Source organism: Amborella trichopoda, chromosome 12, assembly GCF_054954075.1.
Source record: "Amborella trichopoda isolate Santa Cruz 75 chromosome 12, AtrichopodaSantaCruz75HAP2 v2.0, whole genome shotgun sequence".
In the NCBI taxonomy this organism is placed as follows: domain Eukaryota; kingdom Viridiplantae; phylum Streptophyta; class Magnoliopsida; order Amborellales; family Amborellaceae; genus Amborella; species Amborella trichopoda.
In genome coordinates this window covers 6,684,663-6,707,667 of record NC_142347.1, presented here as the reverse complement: position 1 = coordinate 6,707,667, position 23,005 = coordinate 6,684,663, and the positions used below count along the sequence as shown (strand labels likewise).

Sequence of the window (23,005 nt, the reverse complement as noted above, 5' to 3'; positions counted from 1 at the left end):
CTAACTGATTCGATTCTGGGATTGATTTCATTGCTTGAGAGAGAAGGCCACTCGAGCTTGTAATCCTTTCTTCATTCCTTGATTCCCCGCATTCAGCATTCCCTTCTTCGGATGAGGAGACCGCTGACATTAATATATAAGGATCTCGCTGACATTTCTTTACATGGAAAGTCTCTCGTTCAGATGTGGATGAGACGAAACTACTTCATGCAGCGAGTGATTCGACTCTCTCTAGCCCTTTCAGAAAGAATAGGAAGATGACTAGTTGTTCCCAGGCCAGGAAGAATTATAAGCTTTCAATGGCTTCGGAATCCGAAGCCACAGAAACATCCTCCGCAACCGAATCTGAAGATACTGATGAGTCCGAATAAGTTTCCGACACAGACTTTGAAACTGTAGCATAGGTACCTACTTTCTTTTCAAGGAATGCACTTCCACCAGTTACGCCAGGGAATAAATAACAACAAGCCTTTTGAAGGCTGAATCTTTTCGCCTCACTCGCACCAACCCTCTGTCAATTCAAGTGTGAATCATTTAATTGAACTTCCTGGCTAAGCAAATCTCAAAGCTAGCCAGCAGCAGGAAGCGAGCCGGCAGTGATGCAGTCAATCCATTCATTTCTGATATATGGTGTGAGAAACGATTATATGGAACGAACTTCCTTCTAACAGCCTGTAGGCTAATATAATAAAGGAGGTTGCCATCCGCCGAGGAGTCAAAAGCGGAACATCCAAATTCGAATTCTGGCTATCCGGTACGAAAAGTTAGTCCGATTGCAGGGGCGGGCGCTTCAATGCGCATGCTTTGTTCGCTTTGAGCCGTGCTCCTACGCTGCTACAGGCGGCTAAGTCGCAGGAACTTAGAGATTGCGTCATTAGAGTACTCGTTAGTAACCTGGCATGGCGCGAGTGCAGGGTTGAAGACACACAGAAGTACAAAAGATAGAGGCTAGAAGCAGGTGACTGCGTCGCAGGAATTTCGGCCTGGAGCGCTTTTTCTATCGATGGACCAAACGATTCCTCTTGAATGGACTTCGTCTCTAAGTTACCCCCTGATGCTCCACTTCCCGAGTCTTACTGACGATTCTCCACCTTTAGCCTTTCTTCAAACGATAGACTAAAGCTTGACTAATGCCCCGCAGGAGGGGTTAACGGCCAAACCTTTTCTAAAAGCCTACGGCTGATAAGGCCTTCCATCCGTTCAGTCAACCAGTCAGGTAAGCCAGTCCAGCCAGCCCTTCTCTCTATTCCTCCGACAACCGGATGCTCTGTTCGTGAAGGACGTTGGTTTGTTCGATTGTTAAGCATATAGCTTGTAACTCAATTTTACTTGAAAAAAGAAAGTAAAGAAGTACTTATTTATAGTTATATGCTTTTTTCTATGGATTTCGCAGAGAGAAAATAGGAACTGTATTCAAAGATTTTCTGGCTGCTCTTTCTGCCGAGGGTAATAATGTTTGAGTTACTTCCTTAATCTTGCCCTGTTTCTGAGTTACTTCCTCTCCTATCGATTTAGTCTGCTCTTTCGGGGGTAAGGTCCTGTTGAGTTCTTACTTCTTCATATCTACAACCCGGTTCGGTTCATTCAATTACTACAGGGATGAGCCCAATCCAGAATACGATCCATATAATAAAATGCCCATTGAACCGATCACAGGAAGACCAGGATCAATAGAATCTCCTATCAGCCAAAGAGGAATCCTTCCGGTAGTATCGGCCATTTACCCCACTTCCCTCCACATTTCATCAAGTGGTCGTGCTAGAGACATAAAAAGTCATAGATAATTATGAGTATGATATCCTTCCGAATGGAAGAATTGAATTGATAAGAGAATTTGTTTTCTTTCTCTCAATCAATTGAAGAAATAATTGGAAAATGAAACAGCAAGTACAAAAATGAGTAAGAACCCCCAGTAGAGACTGGTACGATTCAATTCAACATTTTGTTCGTTTGGGTTTGATTGTGTCGTAGCTCTATAATGAATTCGAATTAGGTTTATCGTTGGATGAACTGCATTGCTGATATTGACCCCAAGAAAAAAACTGTAGGTACAGCTAGTCCGTGAACAGCCAACCATCTCACTGTCAAAATCGGATAGGTTCTATCTATGGTCATTGGGACCTCCTAAAAGGATCTAGTAAATTCATCAAGTTGTTCCAATGAATCGAAACGGCCAGTTATTAATGGAATCCCTTGTCGGCTCTCTGTGAAATACTCGTTCGGTCGAGGGCTTCCAAACACATCGTAAGCTAAGCCTGTGCTGACGAATAACCAACCTGCAATGAATAGGGAAGGTATAGTAATGCTATGAATGACCCAGTATCGAATACTGGTAATAATATCAGCAAAAGAACGTTCTCCCGTACTTCCAGACATGCTCAGCTCCACATATTATTGTACAGTCAAGGGGGATCGATTTCGTGAAAGATAGAGATCAGTAAATGGAAAACTACTGATTTTTCTCCTTTCCAGATCGTAAATATGGTACCGAGGGTTTATTTAGAGTATACCAAATCAGTATAGCTATCCTTCCTCTGACACAGCAATGCAGTTTCGATCAAAAAAGAAATGGTACATAATTCCTTTCTTCCTTTTTTGTTCCTTGTCTATGCAGAACCGTGTGTCATTCAATAAAAGATTCCTTGAGTATAAGGTTTCACATTACTTGCTTCGAAATCTAAACTGAGGATCCTGGTGTAATATTATTAAGTAGGGGTTATAATAATTCATGAAGGACATGATCATATTCTCCTAATTGGATGGGAAATATAGAAAGAATTTTTCATGGCTAAGGAAGTAGAAAAGGTATTTTTGTTCTAATTCCTATTTGATTGGTTTGGTTGTACCGTAGCAGATAGTATTCGAGAAATGAAAGAAAGAGAACAATGGAACAGTCCAGGTTCGTGGTGCAACTATTGGCAGGCAGGATTGAGCAAACGCTTGTTTGCTTTTTCATATGAAAATAAGACAGCTGAAATGATTCTATCTACAAACAATTGTGTGCTTCTGTCCAACAGTGCACCAGATCTATTACAAAACATTTCTTTGTCAGAGCAATGTGTATAAACTGTTCTTGGGAGTGTGTTAGGAGATGGGTCCTTAAAAATCCAGAAGAATTGCAAGAACGCAACACTTCAAATTCGACACAGTATACTCCAACAAGAAGACCTATCCTGGAAAGCAGAACAGCTAAAAGAGATCGCGTCAAAGAGGCTTTATATACAAGAAGCTGACGTTTTTAGCAAAAAGAAAAAGATTAGATTTCAGAGCAAAGGGCAGAGCTTACCAAGATTAATGCTGTTGTGTGCAAGAACAACGTGTTGCACATTCAACGTGATTGGTTGCTTGGACCTACATGCTCTTTTGGTGTGATGGCTGGACGACGGTTCTTTGCTTTGGTTTCGAACGCAAGAAGAGGTTGTTTCTGCTGGTTTTGATTATTCAAGCCATGCTTGCAACAGTACCTACACCAGGGGGAATCCACACAACTGCAATCTTTATAGTCAAACTCAAACTCACACTGAGACGCAGCGCGTGTACACAAGATCGGTGTACCACAGGCTTGATCTGTGCCGGCGTTACGAAAGCTGTTTTATTTGATCGCCTTTGCCGAGGCGGAGAGCATGGTGAGAAAGCATTGCGATACAAAAATCCTATACATCAAGAACGCTGGATCTCTGCGATGAAGAAAGCCCAAGATTTCACAATCAGATCGATTGCTTGTACTCTAACCGACTGCGTGCGCAGGTGCAAGTGAGTTTATTTGATGTATTCAATGAGCTATCTTGGATTTAACTTTGCATCCACGTCATAGAGAATGATATAGTCCAGAGTCTCTCTTCTCGACATAGGAGTCGAGGTTGTGTGCCCTTTTCTTGCAACATAGTGGATGGGGCACAGACACAGAGAGCTAGACCCCATTAGTCCACGCCCTCAACCATGAAGATTCACTATCAGATCATTGCTACAAGTCAAATGTTTTTGGTGCTTGCAGCCGCTTGCTGAGCAAGCTATGCAAGCACTCGGATCGGGCCGATTAAACATACAAGTTCGGCCGATGTTGAGTGATTTGATGGTCGCAGCTAACGCGTTAAATCTTCCGCCTGAGGAGTACGACCGCAAGGTTAAAACTCAGGCGGAATAGACGGGGGCCCATACAAGTGGTGGAACATGTGGTTGAATTCGAGTGCGACACGAGGTTGCATAAGTGAGTCGGCACCTAACCGCGTCGCTATCCCTGGTGGCTTCGCCAAGCCGCGAACAGTGTAAGTTTGTCCCTGGTCTGAGTGGCGCGAAAGAGCAATCTTCGGGTCATAGAGCATCAGACAAAAGGGGCTCTGTCGAGTTAATAAGTGAGGCAGTAGCTCCCAAGGGAAGAGATTTTAAGATATAAACGGTGGCCTCGTCAAACCCACTTATACGTTTCCCTCTGCGCCTATAGCGCAAAAGCAGACGACACTAGGTATTTAGTAGCAATACTAAACACGCCGGTGAATCCTCGGATGTTCACCGATACACGCGTGATACCCTCGGGGTGTTTATTTATATGAGCAAATCTCGAATCTCATTTATGTGAAACGTGTAACCAACCTAGGGTCTTTCAAGTCAAAGTAGGCTAACCGAAAGGGAAGAACCATATCCATAGGCTGGGTCGGATGATCTATCTCGCGTAGACTTCGCTATCAGCTGCGCCGCTATCGGCCTGATAGCTTTGTCTATAAATTGGCTGGCAAAGTGAACAAGTAATGGTCTCACTTGTATTCTACGCTATCGGCCCGATCGCCGCTTAACCTGCTACGAACCGCCTCGCGTCGGCTTCGCCAATAGCAAAGCGGTTCGCGATTACGCTATTCGAAACGGGCGGCCGCTATCAGCCGCGCGGTTAGTTGCTGAGCAAGCGGTTACAGGCGCGGTCCAGCGAAGAGCGCAAAAGCAAAAGGAAAAAAGTGTTATCTGATTAGACATCTATAATATGTTTCGTATATGAGGAAAACAAAAAAAGAACCTGCCAAAAAGAAAGATAGATCAGGTCATCCTCCTGATAATCAAGATACGCAAAAAGCTAAGTCATAATGAGATAAGATATAATAGTCACCGCGGCTATCACGCTGATAGCCGCCGCGGAAGAAGGCTCTATTTACTCTTCTTGGAGTACTATACAATGGACCAATGTCAATCACATGGTAGCTCGGCCGCTATTCGAACCGCAGGTAAGCCAAGCCGCCTTGCTGAGGCGGGGCCAATCCGCTACAAATGCGTATTTCTCAGGCGACCCGAAACAATACTCTCTGAGCTGCTAAGCTCGGGATACAATGTTGCTAAGAAAACTACAAAAGCTTTTGCTTAGAAGCCGCCTTGCGCGCGCAAGCCAGCGGGTTCAATCGTAGAGGTGTGGCGGGTAGTAAAGCGGATACACCAACATACATATTTATTGTTTCTGAAAAGATGGCTTGAGCCGTATGCTGGGAGACCTGCATGTACGGATCTTAAGGGGGGAAAGTTCGAGAGGACATACCTATCCTAACAACAACGCGCAAAACCTTACCAGCCCTTGACATAAGTTTTATTCTAATTGTGTAAGCAACTAGAAATTCAATTTACAGGCGTTGCATGGCTGTCGTCAGCTCGTGTCGTAAACCAAGCCTTGCGACCTTTTAGAGTGATCTAATTGTATCACGACAGTTTCCTTTTGTGCTTAATAAAAGTGAACATTAGCATCAGCAAAAGCTAGCTGGCTACAATCCCCTTAGTCTAGCTGCTAAGCCTCGAACGGTTAGGCCCGGCGCGGAGCGCATACAGTCTCTGATGGCAAGCCCATTTCACCTCGACCTTGCCGCTTTCAGCCGCTACTTGCTACGCGAACCGCGCGACGGGCGACCGCTTCGCGGTTACAGCTTCGAACCGCGCTTGCTTACCTTCGGTCCAAGCGCGGTAGGTTTAAGCCTGTAAGCAATTGACTTGCTGCTATGGTGGCACAAAATTAATATTGACTCATAACGGGGAAATCCAAGCAAAAACAGATCTCTTGGTGCTTGCAGCACAAGCTGCAAGCACAAGGCCCTCTGCCGCTGTCAAGCTAAGGCGCCTAACCGCGTAGCGGTTGATACGTAGTCTGATAAACGTTAGGGATTCTTTCTATCACGAAACTACATTTTGACGGTAGCGCAGCGTAGTTTGTGCTTGGACCATCCCGTGGGAAGTTTGCTAACTATAATCTTTCGCTTTTTATGTTTATTATGTAGAGCTTGACACACAAAAATTCTAAGCTTGGCGAAGCCCGCCTGCTCGAACCGGGTTAGGTCTATCTTGCTGTGCCTGCTGAGCAAGGCAAGCAACTACGCGATCCGCTTCTTCCAACGGAAGAATAGCGCGGTACGCTCCTTTCTTAATATGACTAGATAGAATTCCACCGATGCAATACAAAAAACGAGCTTTTTCTTTTTTATAATGCCCCGCCGAGTTTTACTGAGATTAGATTCGCTCTTCCTTAGGGAAGCTGATCGGCTGATAAGCTTAGCTGTAGCAGGCTGCGATCAGCCTCCGCTGATCAGCGAAGCTGATCCGCGGCTGATAGGGCGGTCAGCAAGCACCATAATAAACACACTATAATAGTTAGTAGAGTTAGCATAACCCCGTAACGACTCGATCTACATTTTTATTGGATAGCTAGGGCGCTCATATTCGACCGCGCGGCTTGGCTTGGTTTGGCTTGGCTTGGCTTGGCTTCTAAAGCCGCGCGCAGATCAGCTTCGTTAGCTATCGCCCGAGGCCGTAAAGCGGCCACGGTGGTTACTACCTGCTCTGCAGGCGGCGATCAGCCTCCGCTACCTGCTATGCTAACCGCGTGGCGGTCGACAGGGCCGGTCGAAATGCGAAGCTGATCCGCGGCTTATAGCGCGGTTGTAGCCAAGCTCTGCTAGCGACTTCTACCGCTTACTCTACCCTACATACCATTTTTTCCTCAACTGCCTTCGCAAGCAGCGGCCTATTGGCGCGCCGGCCTATTGGCGCGCTTGCTTGCCTTGCTCAGCAGGCACAGCAAGAAGCGCGATTGTTAAGAAAACCTCGAACTTTTCTTTCGTCACTATGCTTTCCGAAGCGCGAAGCGTTTACTAACTTGCTGAGCAAGCCCGGCCCTGCCGCTTGGACCGAAGGTAAGCAAGCGCTACCTGCTGAGCAGGTCTATCGGCGTAGTTGCTTGCCTTACTCAGCAGGCACAGTAAGAAGGTCGAAAATGCGAAATCTGAGGAACCGCCTGCTCAGCAGGTCTATCGGCGTAGTTGCTTGCCTTGCTCAGCAGGCACAGCAAGAAGCGGAGCCCCGCCGTGGAAGCTAGGCCGCTATCAGCACCGCTGGTAGCGGTGAATAAAACTTCAGAAAACCCCCTCTGCTTGCCGCGCTACCTGCTCGAACGGTTAGGTCTTGCGAAGCAACTAACCGTTCGAGGCTCAGCAAGCCCGGTACTTATACTAACATTATATCTATTATTGACTAGATCACAGAGCTTTGACAACTAGATCTAGATCGACAATTGCAGGTAAATAGACGCGTTGTGGGGGGTATAGAAAGATTGCGCACATACTCTTATAAGAGAGTTCAAGGTGCAATGGTTTAGTCTTTCTTTGACACAAAGCATATTCAATGGAGCTTGCTGACCCGCTTGCTTGCTGCGCAAGTGGAGCTGCCGCACCGCTATTGGCGAGCCGATCGCCAAGCACAAGGGTGCTTGCAGCTTGTGCTGCAAGCACAAGGGTAGTTGTTCGAAAATCTATTTGTTGCTTGAAAGAATGGCTGTTCTTGTTCCACTGTGTGTCTAATCCCTCTTGACTTTGCCAAGCTAGACTAAGCTTATTATTTGTGGAGAAAAACAATTTCTTTTTTACTTGCAATAAAAAACAATAGAATATAGATAAGAGGGCATAAGATGAAAAAGCTTGTTTGCTCAGCAAGCTAGCTTGCTGAGCACAAGGGGTTCCATGTTCTTCTTGTAATTCTTTTCCGTTGAACTTCGCGTAGCGATTGCATAAATGTATATGTGTAAGGAAAATGCTGGAAGTATCCGCTTTGAATTCTAATTTGGATGCGTCCTGACAAAGCCCTCTATTTCTATAATAGTTTTGTGCTAGCTTCTTTGTTAGTAACAAGGTGCTTGCAGCCGCGCGCCTCCCCGGCGGGGCGCGGAGACCTTGTGCTGCCGCGCCGCTATCGGCTTGCCGATCACCAAGCACAAGGTTTTTACTTTTTTCTTTGCTCTTCCAAAGTAAAGCTTTCTTGCCCTTAAAAGAACAAGAACTGCTTTGTAGCAGAGGAAGCGAAGCTACTCTGCTGAGGAACGAAGTCACAAGACTATAAAGGTAAGCAGCTGCCGGGGGAGCGCGCGGCGCGCTATTATTTCTTCGCTCCTTAATAGCAGGTTGCGGCTAACTATTCTTTTTCCGGCCGGTAAATGAGGAACGAAGTCACTCGACTATAAAGGAGAGGAACGAAGTCACTCGACTATAAAGGAGAGGAACGAAGTCACTCGACTATAAAGGAGAGGAACGAAGTCACTCGACTATAAAGGAGAGGAACGAAGTCACTCGACTATAAAGGAGAGGAACGAAGTCACTCGACTATAAAGGAGAGGAACGAAGTCACTCGACTATAAAGGAGAGGAACGAAGTCACTCGACTATAAAGGAGAGGAACGAAGTCACTCGACTATAAAGGAGAGGAACGAAGTCACTCGACTATAAAGGAGAGGAACGAAGTCACTCGACTATAAAGGAGAGGAACGAAGTCACTCGACTATAAAGGAGAGGAACGAAGTCACTCGACTATAAAGGAGAGGAACGAAGTCACTCGACTATAAAGGAGAGGCCCGTCATGTGATTTTTGCTTCCTGAATCAACAATCCAGTCGCGGCTGTAGTCGATTGCTCCAGAACAGGATGTCACAGCTAGAGCTGTCTCTGTATTGAAGTGAAGCCGCTCTTCTGTTGGACACGTCTGTTCATTCGGTTCAACGATACAACAGGATGCCTCAACATCCCACTCATCTTCACTTTTTCCTTCATCTTGGTGACTAGTCGACGTCACCAAATTGCCTTCGGCAGGTTTGGTTTCTTCTTCTTTGATCGACAATTAGGAGCATAGTGACCTTTCTTGCCACAATTGTAGCATTCGATATCTCGGCGGAAATTCCTTTGTCGCCGATTTTCACTATTGCTGCTATGCGGAGCTCCCCCTGCCTGAGAGCTCTCCCGCCACTGACTAGATTCAGCGCTCTCTTTCTTCTTTTGTCTGGTGGACGACTTGCCCTTCCGAGTGAAGAGCGCCTCTTCTGTGTCTTTCAGCGAAACACTGGCCATTTGTCGGGCCAGAGCTTCTTGGTGTAGGGATCGGGATGGGGAATAGATTTGTGGATGGAAATCCAACTCCCTGGGGAGAAAATGGTTAAGGTAATACACAAGCAGAGGGCTCAGATGGAGATGGTGGCCCGATGAGGGATGGAAAACGGGAGCAGACTACACTAGGGATTAGGGGTTGAGTGAGACTCCATGGAGGATAGGCCTATGGAACGTAACCCGACTCCTTTGGGATAAGATAATGATTTAGTGTAAAACAAACCCACTGGGGATTGCAGAGGTAAGCATGACCCCTTTTTTCTTGGCATACACCTAACTCCACTGGGGATGATGGGATGCAACACAGGTGTACCTCCTACTGGGGTAATGATGTGACGTGCACAACGATGACATGCTTGGTAGTAGGAGAGAATGTCTTGAGAATGTGCACGGTAATAACATACTTGGTGATGAAGCACGCACAGTGGTAGCATGCTCGGAGATGAAGCACGCACGACGGTAGCTTGTTCGATGATGACATGCTCGGCAGTGACATGCTCGTTGGTAGCATGCACGACGGTGAGGCATGCGTGATGGTGGTGCATACGTGGCGATGAAGAAGGAGCCCGCTCGGCAGTTGAGGGGACGTGCGCACGAGAGATGCGTGAGAGTGGCGGCCTGCGAAGGACCTCGAGCTCGGGCTTAGGAGCAACTACCCCGATCAACCCGACCTCATGGGGAAAGGTCTTTTAAGGTCGTGTGCCCTGCCGCCAAGGGGTGCTTTTCAAAGTCCTCACCCTTGTTGGATGTGTTGAGGGAAAGTTTAAGGTCTTCACCCACTTTAGACCGTTGTAGAGGTAGGGGCACGCATGACAAGAAGTGGGGTCATGGGCACTTAAGGTGCATGATGGAGGCTTAGAAAAGCCACGAATGGTGTATTTTAGCTGGGGAAATGGGAGCTCGATGGTGAAAGGCCCTATCAGACAAAATGGTATGAAGTCACACAATCGAAACCGCGGTATGCCTCTTTGGGATATAGAATTATAGAGGCAGTCGCATGCTTTGGAATCTCACAGTTAGAATTGCGGTACGCTTCTTTATCGATGACATAGTTGCATGCTCTGCTTCGAAGCCTCACAGTCGGAACTATGGTACGCCTCTTTGAGATATAGCGTTGGTAGAGGCGGTCGCATGCTTCGGAATCTCACAATTAGAACTGTGGTATGCCTCTTTATCGACGAGGCGGTTGCATGCTTTTGCTTCAAATCCTCACAGTCGAAATTGTGGTACACCTCCTTGGGATATAGCTTTGGTAGAGGTGGTTGCATGCTTTGAAATCTCATAGTTAGAACTGCAGTATGCCTCTTTATCGGTGAGACAGTTGCATGCCTTGCTTTGTAGCCTCACAGTCGGAACTGTGGTATGCCTCTTTGAGATATGGCGTTGTAGAGGGGTGCGCATGCTTTGAAATGCACGCTTTGCTTCGAATCCTCGTAGTCACAACTGAAGTACACCTTGATTAGGGAGGACACCTTGGAGGGATGGTGTCCTTTCACCGAGGGCTTATGAAGAAGGATGTAGTAAGGGATGTAAAGGAGGGTGTCTTACGGTAACCCCATGGAGACATGTAGGAACATGAAGCAGTTTATAATCATGCACATGGACTATATATCGTGCAGTTTTAACATCTTGCTACAGGGACTTTTGACATTTTTACTTGAGATGACCTGTATGAGTGGATCAACACGCCCATCATTTGAGAGTGAGTGCCCGGAAGGGTTTTCACCACACCCCCTTTATTTTAATAGTCTTGCCTATAGTGCCCTTGCGGGTTTTCATTATGACCGTCTTTTGTTTGTTTTTTTCTTTTGCAGAAGCATGTTTAAGGTCATGCCACCGTGACCATCAATTTGACATGTTTTAAGGTCATCCGCCAAGACTTGAGGGCATGTTTAAGGTCCTCCTCCGAGATTGCATGTTGTGTAATTAAATGTCGTGCCACTAGGACATGTGCTATAGTTTAGGGTCGTATAGCTTAGACAGTGTGTGGCACTAGATCACGCGTAGAATCAGGCCCCAAGTTCAATTTTCCCATGTCTATGAAATTCTGGATGATGTCCTTACCGGCACGACACTCCTCAGTGCTATGACCAAGTCTCCTATGATATTGGCAGTAATTGGGCTTACTTTCCCTTCCAAGTTCCCTCGATCTTTTCGGCACGGGTAGCTCGATCATCCCCTCTGATAGGAGAGTCTCAAGCAGCTTGGGGATCATAACTTATCAAAGGAGTAATCCTCGTGCCGTCCTTGGCTTGAGGAGTGCATGGCATTTGTTATGGCAGCTGATAATTGATCATCATCTTTGACTGATGCGAAGGGTCTAGATATACTTTCGTGGTGCTTGAGAAAACTTCAATTTGAACTGCCTTGTTGACTATCTTGACGAATGTAGTGGGCCATGATGAAGTGACATAACGATCCAATTCTTGGTGCATCTCATCTATGCAGTACTCTATCTCTTGAGGCTCACCTATTAGTGTGGCCAGATTGATGGCCAGATTGCACGACCTTTCGATGTACTCGATCGCTGGCTCGTGTGGCTTTTGTTTCACCTCAAAAAGTTCTAAGAGTTGGAGTTTCCTATCTATGTCACAGAAGCGCTTAAGGAACTCTTCCTCTATTTATGCCCATGATGAGATTGATCCTAGTGATAACTGAGAGTACCATTTGAATGCTGCTCCTGTAAGGGTTCCCACAAATTGCCGAAGAAATAGACGCTCATTGTTTCGCTGTATTGCCACAGGCTACAATGAAATGGGCTATGTGTTGCTGCGATGAGCTAGTACAGTCAAACTTGGGGAAGTCAAGTCTTTGATAGCCTGGCGAAAATGGAATTTGGTCAACATACGCTGGGTAAGGTTTTTGATAGCGATTCGGCTCTTCCATCTCTGGGATACCATACTTTTTCAATGCTTTGACTACCATGCCTTTCACTAATTCTTCGTTCCCAACCTGAGCTGATGGGGAGGAGAGCGGCAATGAGGGAGGTTAGGGTGGTAGTACCCTTTCTTCTGATGGTGTTGTTTGATGACCGGATACAGTGCTTGAGCGACGGTAAAGAGGGTTTGGTGCCTCGAGGGGGTACGCTTAGGCTTATGAGACACCAATACCTCTTGGCATAAAGTTTCCATCATTTCATCCTTTGATCTCATCTCAGCTTGTAACTGCCTCAATATGGCCTTAAGCTCCACAATCTCGTCTCCATAAAATTCTGGTACTTCATTGATCACCATGCTTGAGGGCTCTTCTTCTATTGGAGGATTGGGTTGCTCACCATTGGGAAGCAAAGGGATAACGGAGGCTTTGGGGCCGATTGCTTTGAAAGCTTCTTTTTCATTCGGGGCAGTACACTCTAATAAAGTTTGCTCACCACATGCCTCTTGCTTAATGGAGTTCTCAACCATAGGCTCAACTGCCGCTACTTTGACAGCATTATTAATGAAGGTCATTGAGCCTTTCTTCAGGTTCTCTTCATCTTCCGAGGCTTAGGTAGCCTCGTCATCTAAGGAGAATCTGAAACTCTCACAAGACGGTGAGGTCATTTGATCATCATTGGGGGAGAAGTTTTTGAGACACGGGGTGAACACATGATCAACCTCATAAGGAGTCATGACGTCTTCAAGACATGGAGGCCGTACGTAGTCAGCCCCGCAAAGAATCATGGTGTTTTTAGGAGCTAGAGGCATGATTTCATTGGGGTGGTCAGCGAAAGGAATGTTGTCCATCTCGTCCTCTATTAGGAAATGATTTTCCTCGAATGAGAGTGACGAGATCTCATCAGAGGTAGGAGTCATTGGATGCATGAGGACGAGGGATGTCGCCCCATCAGAATTGAGCTCTTCATCCCCGAACAGGAATGTGAAACCCTAATAGGACGAGGCCGTATTGTCTTTGTCGAGAGCGCACATGCAGCATGCATGACATGGGGGAAGCATGCAGCTGGCTTTGCGAGGAATCATGGTGCCTTCAGGGCATGGAGGATCCATTTCAGTAGGGCTGCCAATAGGGGGAGTGCGGCTCATCCCATCCAGTACTGGGGAGAGGCTTTCCTCGAATGAGAGTAACAAACTCTCATCAACGGTAAGAATATCTGGTTGAGAGAGACTAAGGGAGGCCACATCCTTAGAACCACCCAGAGGGGGCGGGAGTCCATCACTTATCTGAGATTCTAGGATGAATCCCGATGAAGGCTAGGAAAGGTGAACGACGGCAAAGTCCCATTCTTTTTTATGAGATCGATCTCAACAGTGAGCTTTTCAGCTCTTTGAAGTAGCTCAATAGTATCGGTTCTCTTTTTAGTTTCATCTTGGGAAGCTGGGATGTCGAGGTTGACCTTAGGAGTAGCTGGTGGATCATTCTCTTACATCATGGAAAGAAGACCAGTCCTTTCATAGTTCAAACTTTCCACCACCAAGGGATCATGGGCAATGCCCTCGGTGGGTTCGACTTCTGTCTCATTTGTGACATCGGGACTGCCCCGCAGCAGTACTTCTCGACTTAATAGGACTCTAGGGCAAACTGGTTCGGGGACATGAGTTGTCCCGAGTTCAGTCTGCTCAAAGATGCCTTTGCTCTCGGTGCCCCGACTTGAAAGGAGCTCAGGAGTTTGATCAGATGATGGCTGAACTGGTTAAGGATTGATGGGGTCACTGGGGTCAGAGTGGCTCTTTGCCCCATCTTGAGACTTGCCATTGCCCAGAGTCAAGCTTGGATCTTAATAGATAACATGCTTCATCATGCCTCGATCAATCTTTCTGGTGTTTACCTCACGCCATGCTTTTCCAGCATCATCCGCATCAAGGGGAATGAGAGGGGAGAATGGGTTCTCCTCATTAGAAGGGAAGTCTTCAATCACTTTCTTTCCTTTGCCCCTAAGATGGGCCTTCAATATCTTGGTCTCCCGACCCCATTTTTGGGCCCGACCATGATTCCCCTTCATCATGGCCAGGTAGAACTTTCATCGAGCAAAGGCGAACTATTCTTCCAACCCATTCATGTGATTGCCCTTAGGACTGGGTGGAGTGCTAGATCCGTGTGTGAGTGCACAGTGCAAAGGTGTGCTTAGGGAGGGTGGGCGGATTAGCACGTGTGCACCCCTTGCAGAATAACTTCGGGTGACCTAGGGGTCAACCTAGGCTCGAGTACCGTGTCCAGCCTTAAGAGGCCCGATGCCGTGAGCCTGTGTGTGTGATGGAATGGCCGTATGACTATCCCTCATAGAGTGAACAGACATGTGCTGGGAGGGGGTACTAGGAGGTTCCCCTTCGTGTGCTCGGGCAGACGCAGCAACAAGGCTGCCCCGAGGGATGCAGTGCATATGTAAGGGGTGTGCAGGGCTAGGTTCAAGAAGACCCGAACCCTGACAGTGTCCCGAGGTAACCTGAGGGTTGCCTCGAGTGGTGCGATGTGCATGCAAAAGAGGTGCAGGGCTCAGTTCATGAAGACACAAACCCTGACAATGTCCCCAGATAACTTGAGGGTTGCCTCGAGTGGTGCGATGTGCATGCAAAAGAGGTGCAGGGCTCAGTTCATGAAGACACAAACCCTGACAATGTCCCCAGATAACCTGAGGGTTGCCTCGAGTGGTAGCTAGAATGGATGGTCCACTAGCTTTGGTGAGTGTGTGTGCGGTGGTGGCTTCAGAGCTGCCTCCTCCTAGTGTCGAGCATCCCGTTACAGGGGCTCAAAGGGATAAAGAATGGGGGTAGCCTCGCGGCGACCCATAGGAGCAATGACAGATGGACAGCCAATCATGGGAGAGGGAAGGGCGGCCTTCAAGCTGCCCCGAGCAGTGGGACTGGCAAGTGAGTTGTTGGTAGTAGGGTGCATGCTGTGTGTGGTGGCATGTGTGCCACCAATGCAGGGTGCATTGGCAGAGGGTCCACCATTGCAAGGAAGTTAGGGAGAGAGGGACTTTCAAGTCCATCCTCACCTCTTTGCAGGTGATTACCTTGGAGCGCGACACAAGGTTGATCCTCAAGAGAAAGGTCGGGAATGAGGTTCGCATAACCTATTCCTGATGAAGACTCACGAGTGCGGGGATTATGAAACCCCCGACTCGGATGAAGGGGTTAAGCAACCCCAAAGACAGGTGTGTGTATAGTGAGCAGGAATAAAAAGAAAGGAAGGTCAAACAAGAACGATCCAACGATGGGGTAGTGTGTCCCCAGTCGAGTCGCCAAGCTGGTTAGATGCCTCGATCTCGCCCTCCAGGTCAGGTTGACCTGGTGGCGTGGTTGGTTGCACAAACGGTGATGGGAAGGAAAGTTTTGGGAAATGGTGATCATAGAGCATGAGAGGGAAAAAGAGAATGTCAAGACACAATGGGGGGTAATATGAGGGTACACAACAAAAGAAGGGGAAGGGAGGTGGACTTGAGGGACTACCAGAGAAAGAAGAGGAAGTGGACCCGAGGGTGCACAGGGAGCAGGTGGACATGCAGGAGATAAAAGACTAAGAAAAGAGAGAAATTGTGGCCATGCTGGACCACAAGGAGGGAAAGGAGAAAGTTATCGTCGTGAGGGACTGCACGAAAGAGGGAAGAGGAGGGTCGTGGTCATACGAGACCACAAGGGAAGGAAAGAGAGAAGAAGAGAAGGAGAAAGAGTGAAACACGGACGGCGATGGGGTTCCACCATCTGTAAAAGAGGAGAGAGAAAGAGAAAGAAAGAGAGAGGAGAGAGAAAGAGAACAAAGAGAAAGAGAGAGAAAGAGAAGAGAGAAAGAGAGAGAAAGAGAAGAGAAAGAAAGAGATTTATGTTAAGCCCAGGGGGGGCACTAACTCAAAAATTTATCTCTCCTTCCTTTCTCTCCCAAAACATGGCCCAACAATCGAAATTTTATTAAGCCAAGTGGTCCCCCCTGTACAATGATATAATGTGAGATATATAAACTTTTGCCAAAACATGGGTGGATTAATCAAAATCTACCCTAAATGCCAAAAATACAACTTTGTTTTAATTAAAGGAAAATCTAAAAAGAGGAACAAAATGATGATTTTGCCCCTGCCTAACAATACATGAAATTCCAAAACAGTTCCTGCTGCTGCTCTAGAACGTGCGTGATCTTCCATGACTGATTCGGGGTTACTCCGGCGTCCGTTTGGCCGAAAGATTTATTGCTTTCTTGTCGGGCTTGATATGACGATCTATTTGATACCAACTTCAAACTACAGATCCCGTTTTTAGGCCACGATCACACAACTAGAAATTTGGATGAATCTTGAAAACTTCTGATCGATAGTGTGTTTCTTTTTTATGTTTTTCTTTGGTTTCTTTGCTAAATTGCACCGAGCATGCTGTCACGATTGTGTTGCAACAAACGCAGCTCGATTTCATCCCCGGACGAATATTTTGCAATCCTTGAGTTTTTACTGGAATCTAAAATCTGACAAACAGAATCTGCAGCAAATTTCTCGGCTTCACGTGAGAAATCCAACCGTTCATCACATACGGGGTTCGGACCAGACAAAGCCCTATACCTTACACACATGATGGAACTAGTCTCGTGTCGATCTGTTGTGCAAGCACCGTGATATGGCCACTCGAGCGAGACGTGTCACTGCTGAATTTTCAGCACCTTTTACCACGAATCACCAACTTCTCTCTAGCGTTTCCCCTTGCTCGGGCATCATCATGAGGAAAGCCACATTTTTTGGCGAGACGAACACGCTCAAAAAATTTGAGCAAGATCCGACTCAGAACGAGGGAGATGTTGCTCCCGGAAGTCACTACCCAAAACTATAAAAACAGTCACCATTAATGGTGATTTGGTGCATTAAGGCCCCGGAGAGATTCTCAGAAAGCTTTTCACTCCGCGCAGCGAACTAAAATAACTAAGTAAGGTAGTGAAACTTGCTTACAAAAACGAGTAAGGAACGAAGTTACTCGACTATAAAGGTAAGCAGCATAAGCAGCTGCTATTAAGGAGCGAAGAAATAATAGCGCGCCGCGCGCTCTCTCAAAGCTGCTTATGCGGCTTATGCTTCTTTCCGGCCGGCGTTCTTGAATTCTAAAACCTTCCTATAGTTGATGCTTTACTTTCTTTTTTTCCTATTTCCCGTGTTTTTTGGATGCAAGCCCATTAAATAATAGAGCCTAGAGTGGATGCAACACTTGATTTTTTTCCAAAAACCCGTGTTTTTTGGCTGCAAGCCCATTTACCTAAGGAAATGACTTCTTTATTTACTTGATTTCCTATTTCCCGTGTTTTTTGGATGAATTTGAATATTTTCCGTGTTTTTTGGATGAATCGCAAGCCAACCAAATCGGAGCGACGCAAGGAGCGGAGATGCGGTAGTTCGTTTCGTCATATAGTAGAAACGCGTTTTCAGTTCAATTCTTTAGTTGCGAAAGCCAATTGCCCTTTATTAGTAAGGTGCTGCAGTTGCGAAAGCCAACCAAATCGGAGCGACGCAAGGAGCGGAGATGCGGTAGTTCGTTTCGTATAGCTCATGATCTATTTTATGCTGCCCATTCCCGTCCGTATTCACTGCTTCTTGGGCATCCGACAAGCACATGTCACTATCTAGATCATAATGATCCGACCTCTCTCCGCGATCGTGTACCCGATCCCAGGCCTATAGAATGTGTCCCGTCCACTTCTTCTTTCTTCCCCCTCGGCAGCTCCTACCCAAGCTAAAAAGTTCACGATGCAAGAAAGCCGCAACCTGCTATTAAGGAGCGAATAAATAATAGCGCTAGCGCGCTCTTCCTTTGCTGCTTACGGTGGATCAAAGAGATATCGAAGAGCTAGGAAGGACGGATGAGCGGAAAGACTAACAGGAATGCTGAGACAATAAAGAAGACTTCCTCGGCGCCGCCTCTGAGAGAGATCTTCGATCCATTGCTTGATGTCCGAGATTTGGGCACTTGCCTTCCTGATTCCCCCAGAATAGTTATCCGTTCCGGATTGCTCATTCATTCCGTAAGAATCCTCCGGGATCTTGAAAATTCTTCCTTCCCTGCGATGTGGTGGTAATATCCCCGGGATAGCTGACGCAGGAACGGATTCAAGCTGGGGTGCTCTTCCCTTACCCGACGGACTCCGAGCATCACGGAACAAATAGCAGCACAGGATTGGATTGATGCCTTGAGGCAGTTGCTCATTCTTGTGTTGTTCCGGCGCCGCCTCGGAATAAACGCTTCAACTCATTGAATTCATACTCTCCCATTTACCGGCCGGAAAGATAGTTAGCCGCTGCTATTAAGGAGCGAAGAAATAATAGCGCGCCGCGCGCTCTCCCAGCAAGAAAGCCGCTTAGGCTTTCGCGCTAGCGCGCTCTCTCAAAGCTGCTTACCCTTTGCTGCTTATGCTGCTTACCCTTTGCTGCTTATCTTATGGTGTAGTTTTCTTCGCTTCTACTTCCTAAATCCTAGTTTCAGCTTGAGCTTGATAGACTAACTAATTACTTAACCGAATTGCCAGATCAACCATCAATCGTTCCTTGTGATTCTAGGGGGTTTAGGATAGGAAGAGGTTGGGGTGAAGAGGTGGGACTAGACAAACAAGCCAGCCATTAGCCCTCTGTAAACTGGAGTATGGAAGTGGAACTCAGTCTAGTCTGCTCTGCTCTCATCCAGCAAGCTCTCTAACACTAGCTAGCGCTAACCTCTCTTTAGCCTATCTGTCCTCATGCTAGCCAATCTCTGGCAATTGGTCTATGGCAAAGGGTCATAAAAAAGATGTGAACAAATCGGATGTTATCGAATAGGTTCTTCTCTTTGCAAGTTCATCTTACTGTCTAGCTGCTTCAATCAAGGAATAATCCCTTTTCCTGAGAGAGAATCCAGTAGCTGTCCAACGGTTGCAAGCAAGCAAGGAAGCTAGCCAAGCCAGGTCTCTTTCACTCGGATCTTGTCACTTCTGAATTGCCCAGAATCGGATGTGTGAGTTCCAGAAGAGGATGTTTCAACTTCTTTACTTTCTTTTTTTCATAAAACCCGTGTTTTTTGGTTGGCTTTCGCAACTTTATAATTGAATGGTGTAGTTTTCTTCGCTTCTACTTCTAAAACGAGGGCTTTGACAAGACGCAGGCTACCTAGCGGAGCGAGTGCTTTGATGCTCTATAGACTCCTGTAGCTTAACGACTGAACTCGTTGGAGCAAACACATTCTGGTTTGCGTGGAGTGACTAAGTGGGTGGAAGTCAAGCCAATGAAGAACGCAACCTCTGATGCGGTGACAGCATTCTTGTATGAGCAGATCTTTACCAGGTTCGGAACCCCGCGGAGTCTAGTAAGTGACAGGGGCACCCCTTTTCTCAGTTCTGTTATCAATCAGTTGCTGCAGAAGGTATCACGCATCTTCAGTCTAGTCCATACTACCCTCGAGGGAACAGAGAAGCAGAGGTAAGCAACAGAGAGCTCGAGAAGCTACAGTTGGTATACACAGAACAGACTGGGAGGAGAAACTCCTGGACGCTGTGTGGGCCTTTAGGACCACCTGGAAAACAACTACAGGCCTCTAAGCCTATGATACTAAAAGGGATCGGAGAACTATTATTCCTCATACTAATACCGCTAATAGAGCTAAGATTCCTATCCGGTAGTATGCTCAGTCTGGGGAGAAGGGATAGGAGAAGTTAACAAGTATTATTCCTCATCGTAATAACTATAGGAATGGAATCTTAATAGCTATTAGCTAACCCATATTGCTCATACTGAGGAGACTTAGATAGTATTTACATGGTCATCTAGAAACGATGGATGCACTGATCCCTCAGACCCAGGTTGTCTACCCCCCTCGAAGTCCGCGTATACCCATCTCTCGGTTGAACCGAGTCGTCTATCGACCTTTACAATACGAGATATATTGATGGTCCCCGTGGATGTAGTATGAATCATCCCTTGGGTTAATCAACGTATTGCTACCATACGATGCACCCCGACCCATGATGCGTCCCCAGTACCCGTGTACATCCTATGAGGTGTTAGTACCTGTGTAGATAAGATGTGTTGGTTCCTCAATAATAGACATGATATATTGTCTACGAATAGGATGATTTTCTCTCCTGCTCGGTTACCCCCAATGCTTCAAAGCCTGTGCCTTCGATGGGTTTGGCTATTTGTATCGACAACCCGAAATGGCTGAAGCTTGTATCAGCACCTTTCGATGTACTGTGATGCGGGTTCCTCCGTTCCGACATTCATAGTTGGGACTGGTATTAATAGCTGGGATCTGGGTTCGAAGCATGGGTGTCCACATACATGATAGGATACCGACGGGTTATATGCCGTTGTTGTTCTTCCAGGCCCGAGATGCCCCACTCAGTCAGTACTGTATACCCGTTCAAGCTGCTACTGGTTCCTCTGCTTGTGTCCAAATCATAGAGGATGAGAAGATGGTATTGTTAATGATTGATAAAACCAGTACTTACTAGTGGGTTCTTTCTGCTGTTTCAAGTACGTAAGGGCGTGAATATCCCCTCTGGAATTGATCCGGACCATCCGTCCAAAGGTTCTGGATTGCCTACCAAGTCCAGAAAGGCCTGTACCAGGTTGGGGTGGTGAGTACGTAATCCTAATGGCATATTGATTGTGTCGCCGCATCCATGTAGATGATTCCATTGTATGAGCCGGTACTAACCCGTATTAGGCGGGGTGTTCCCTCATACGTAATAGTTGTCATAGCATGAAGAACGGATCCCTGCTGTTGATTCCTGTGTGGAGAGAGGGTGATTCAAGGTGCTGCTTGCTCGAGTTAGGATGTAGCAGGAAAATTCATGATTGAATGGATGAAGTACCTGTTGTTGGGGTGGGGCCTAAGAGTGGCTAATTACCCCTAAGGGATGCATGAGTATCTAATTCCGTTGATGAGGGCGACCGAGTGAATTAATGATTCGGGTACAGGGTGCACGAGGTGGGTTGGTGGCATCTTTCCCAGCCCAACCGATCGAACGTGGTATGAGTCCCATAAGAGAATAGCGATACCCCAGAATGCATGTAGACGATTTCATGGCTCGCATTCCCACTGCATCCCCTTCCTCCCGTCGCTGTCGGATCAGCAGCACCGCTAGGGCGAAGGGTATGGGTTGGTGGAACAGAGTCATTAGGGGTAGCTATAATGCCAGTCATTGAATCAGCAACAGGTGGAGAAGCACGCACGAGGCCAGATCGTTAGAAACTATCTGGGCCGTTAGGCCTAGGGGTAGCCCCTTAGCGAGTAATCGCAGTTCCTTACCCAGTTCTATGGGGAGTACATCCATACCTGGACCTGGTAGACCCGGCGTAGAAGCGAGGAGGATATATACAGATATCCATAGAGTACTGGTTCTAGTTGGATAAGGAATAACAAGTGAATATGCTATTCCGAGTGCAGGCACCAAAGGCTTTCGGGGCATGGGTGGTATTGAATACATCTGCATAACGAGTAGCATCTATTGGAGTAGGGGATGAGGCAGTAATAGAGGCAGTGTCAGTTGTTCCTATGGACTACTGATTGAGGGTTCGAGTCCGAGTCTCCTTCCCGCGTTTCTTTCTACACGAAACGAACTACCGCATCTCCGCTCCTTGCGTCGCTCCGATTTGGTTGGCTAACGTTCTTTAAGAAAGTTGAACTAAATAAGTAAATATTCTTATGCTTTTTTATATTTCTTTCGCAGATTAGGCTTTATGAATTGAATTGGCTTTCGCAGATTTCTACTATATTTATTTACTTGGCTTTCGCAGAGAGAAAAACAGAAGAGGGTTTTATGGCTTTTGCCTCCCTTAGATACTTGAAGTAAAGTTCCTAGCCGTGAGCGCCGTGATCTGAACGGCTTGGCTGTCTGGTCAAGCTAGCGAAGGCGAAGTTCCCATTCCCTATTCCTGGAGTGGGCCTTTCCTCAGCTTGGCAGCTAAGCTAAGATATTCTTTCCTCAGCTTGGCAGCTAAGCTAAGATATTCTTTCCTCAGCTTGGCAGCTAAGCTAAGATATTCTTTCCTCAGCTTGGCAGCTAAGCTAAGATATTCTTTCCTCAGCTTGGCAGCTAAGCTAAGATATTCTTTCCTCAGCTTGGCCAAATGATCTCCACAGCTTGCCAACTCCCCTGTTTCCTTCCACGCCGTAACATAATAAGAAAGAAACCTCAGATCGGTAAGCAGGTTTTGAGTTTCCTGTTGACCGATTGATTGAATTACTTTAGTCATTCTTAGTCAACCCCGAATTACGGCTTTGGCTTTTGCTTTGTCTCAAGCGCCATGGACGCTGCTGCTCGAACCACTGGAAAAATGATTATCGAGGACTCGATTTATCACGAGGTAAATCACTTAATAGAACCGATCTGATTCTCTGAACAATCGGAATCTCCCCGCCGCTAGTCGAATACCCATCGCCTTCTTTTCCATACCTTTCTACCTAGACGATGTAAACACACTAGACAAGAAGAGCCGTACTTGACATGACGATGAGCCGTGCTGCCCCAAGGAAACAGGGTAATTCAATCGCAATACGCGCATGGGGAAGCTCTTTTGGGAGGAGTTGCTTATGGGAATAACCGCCCGACCTAAGCAAGGCAAAAGTACTTAAATGCACTCGTAGTTGGTTTGGTAATCGCGGGGGGTTGGCATAAGGATTTGAGGAAAAAAGCTCCCTACAATTGAGCCCAGATGGGGCCATGAAGGTTTGGGGCAGGGAAAAACACA

At 46.8% G+C, this 23,005-nt stretch overlaps 1 long non-coding RNA gene across 1 annotated transcript in view; it reads right to left on the bottom strand.

Annotated features, from left to right (window-relative positions):
• The window catches only part of LOC148779406 (uncharacterized), a 37,403-nt gene extending 17,199 nt beyond the window's left edge, over positions 1-20,204 (bottom strand). The window contains exon 1 of the long non-coding RNA XR_016045221.1: positions 18,053-20,204. This is a non-coding gene — a long non-coding RNA (uncharacterized LOC148779406). The remainder of the gene's footprint in view (positions 1-18,052) is intronic.
• Between the last annotated feature and the right edge of the window lie 2,801 nt (positions 20,205-23,005).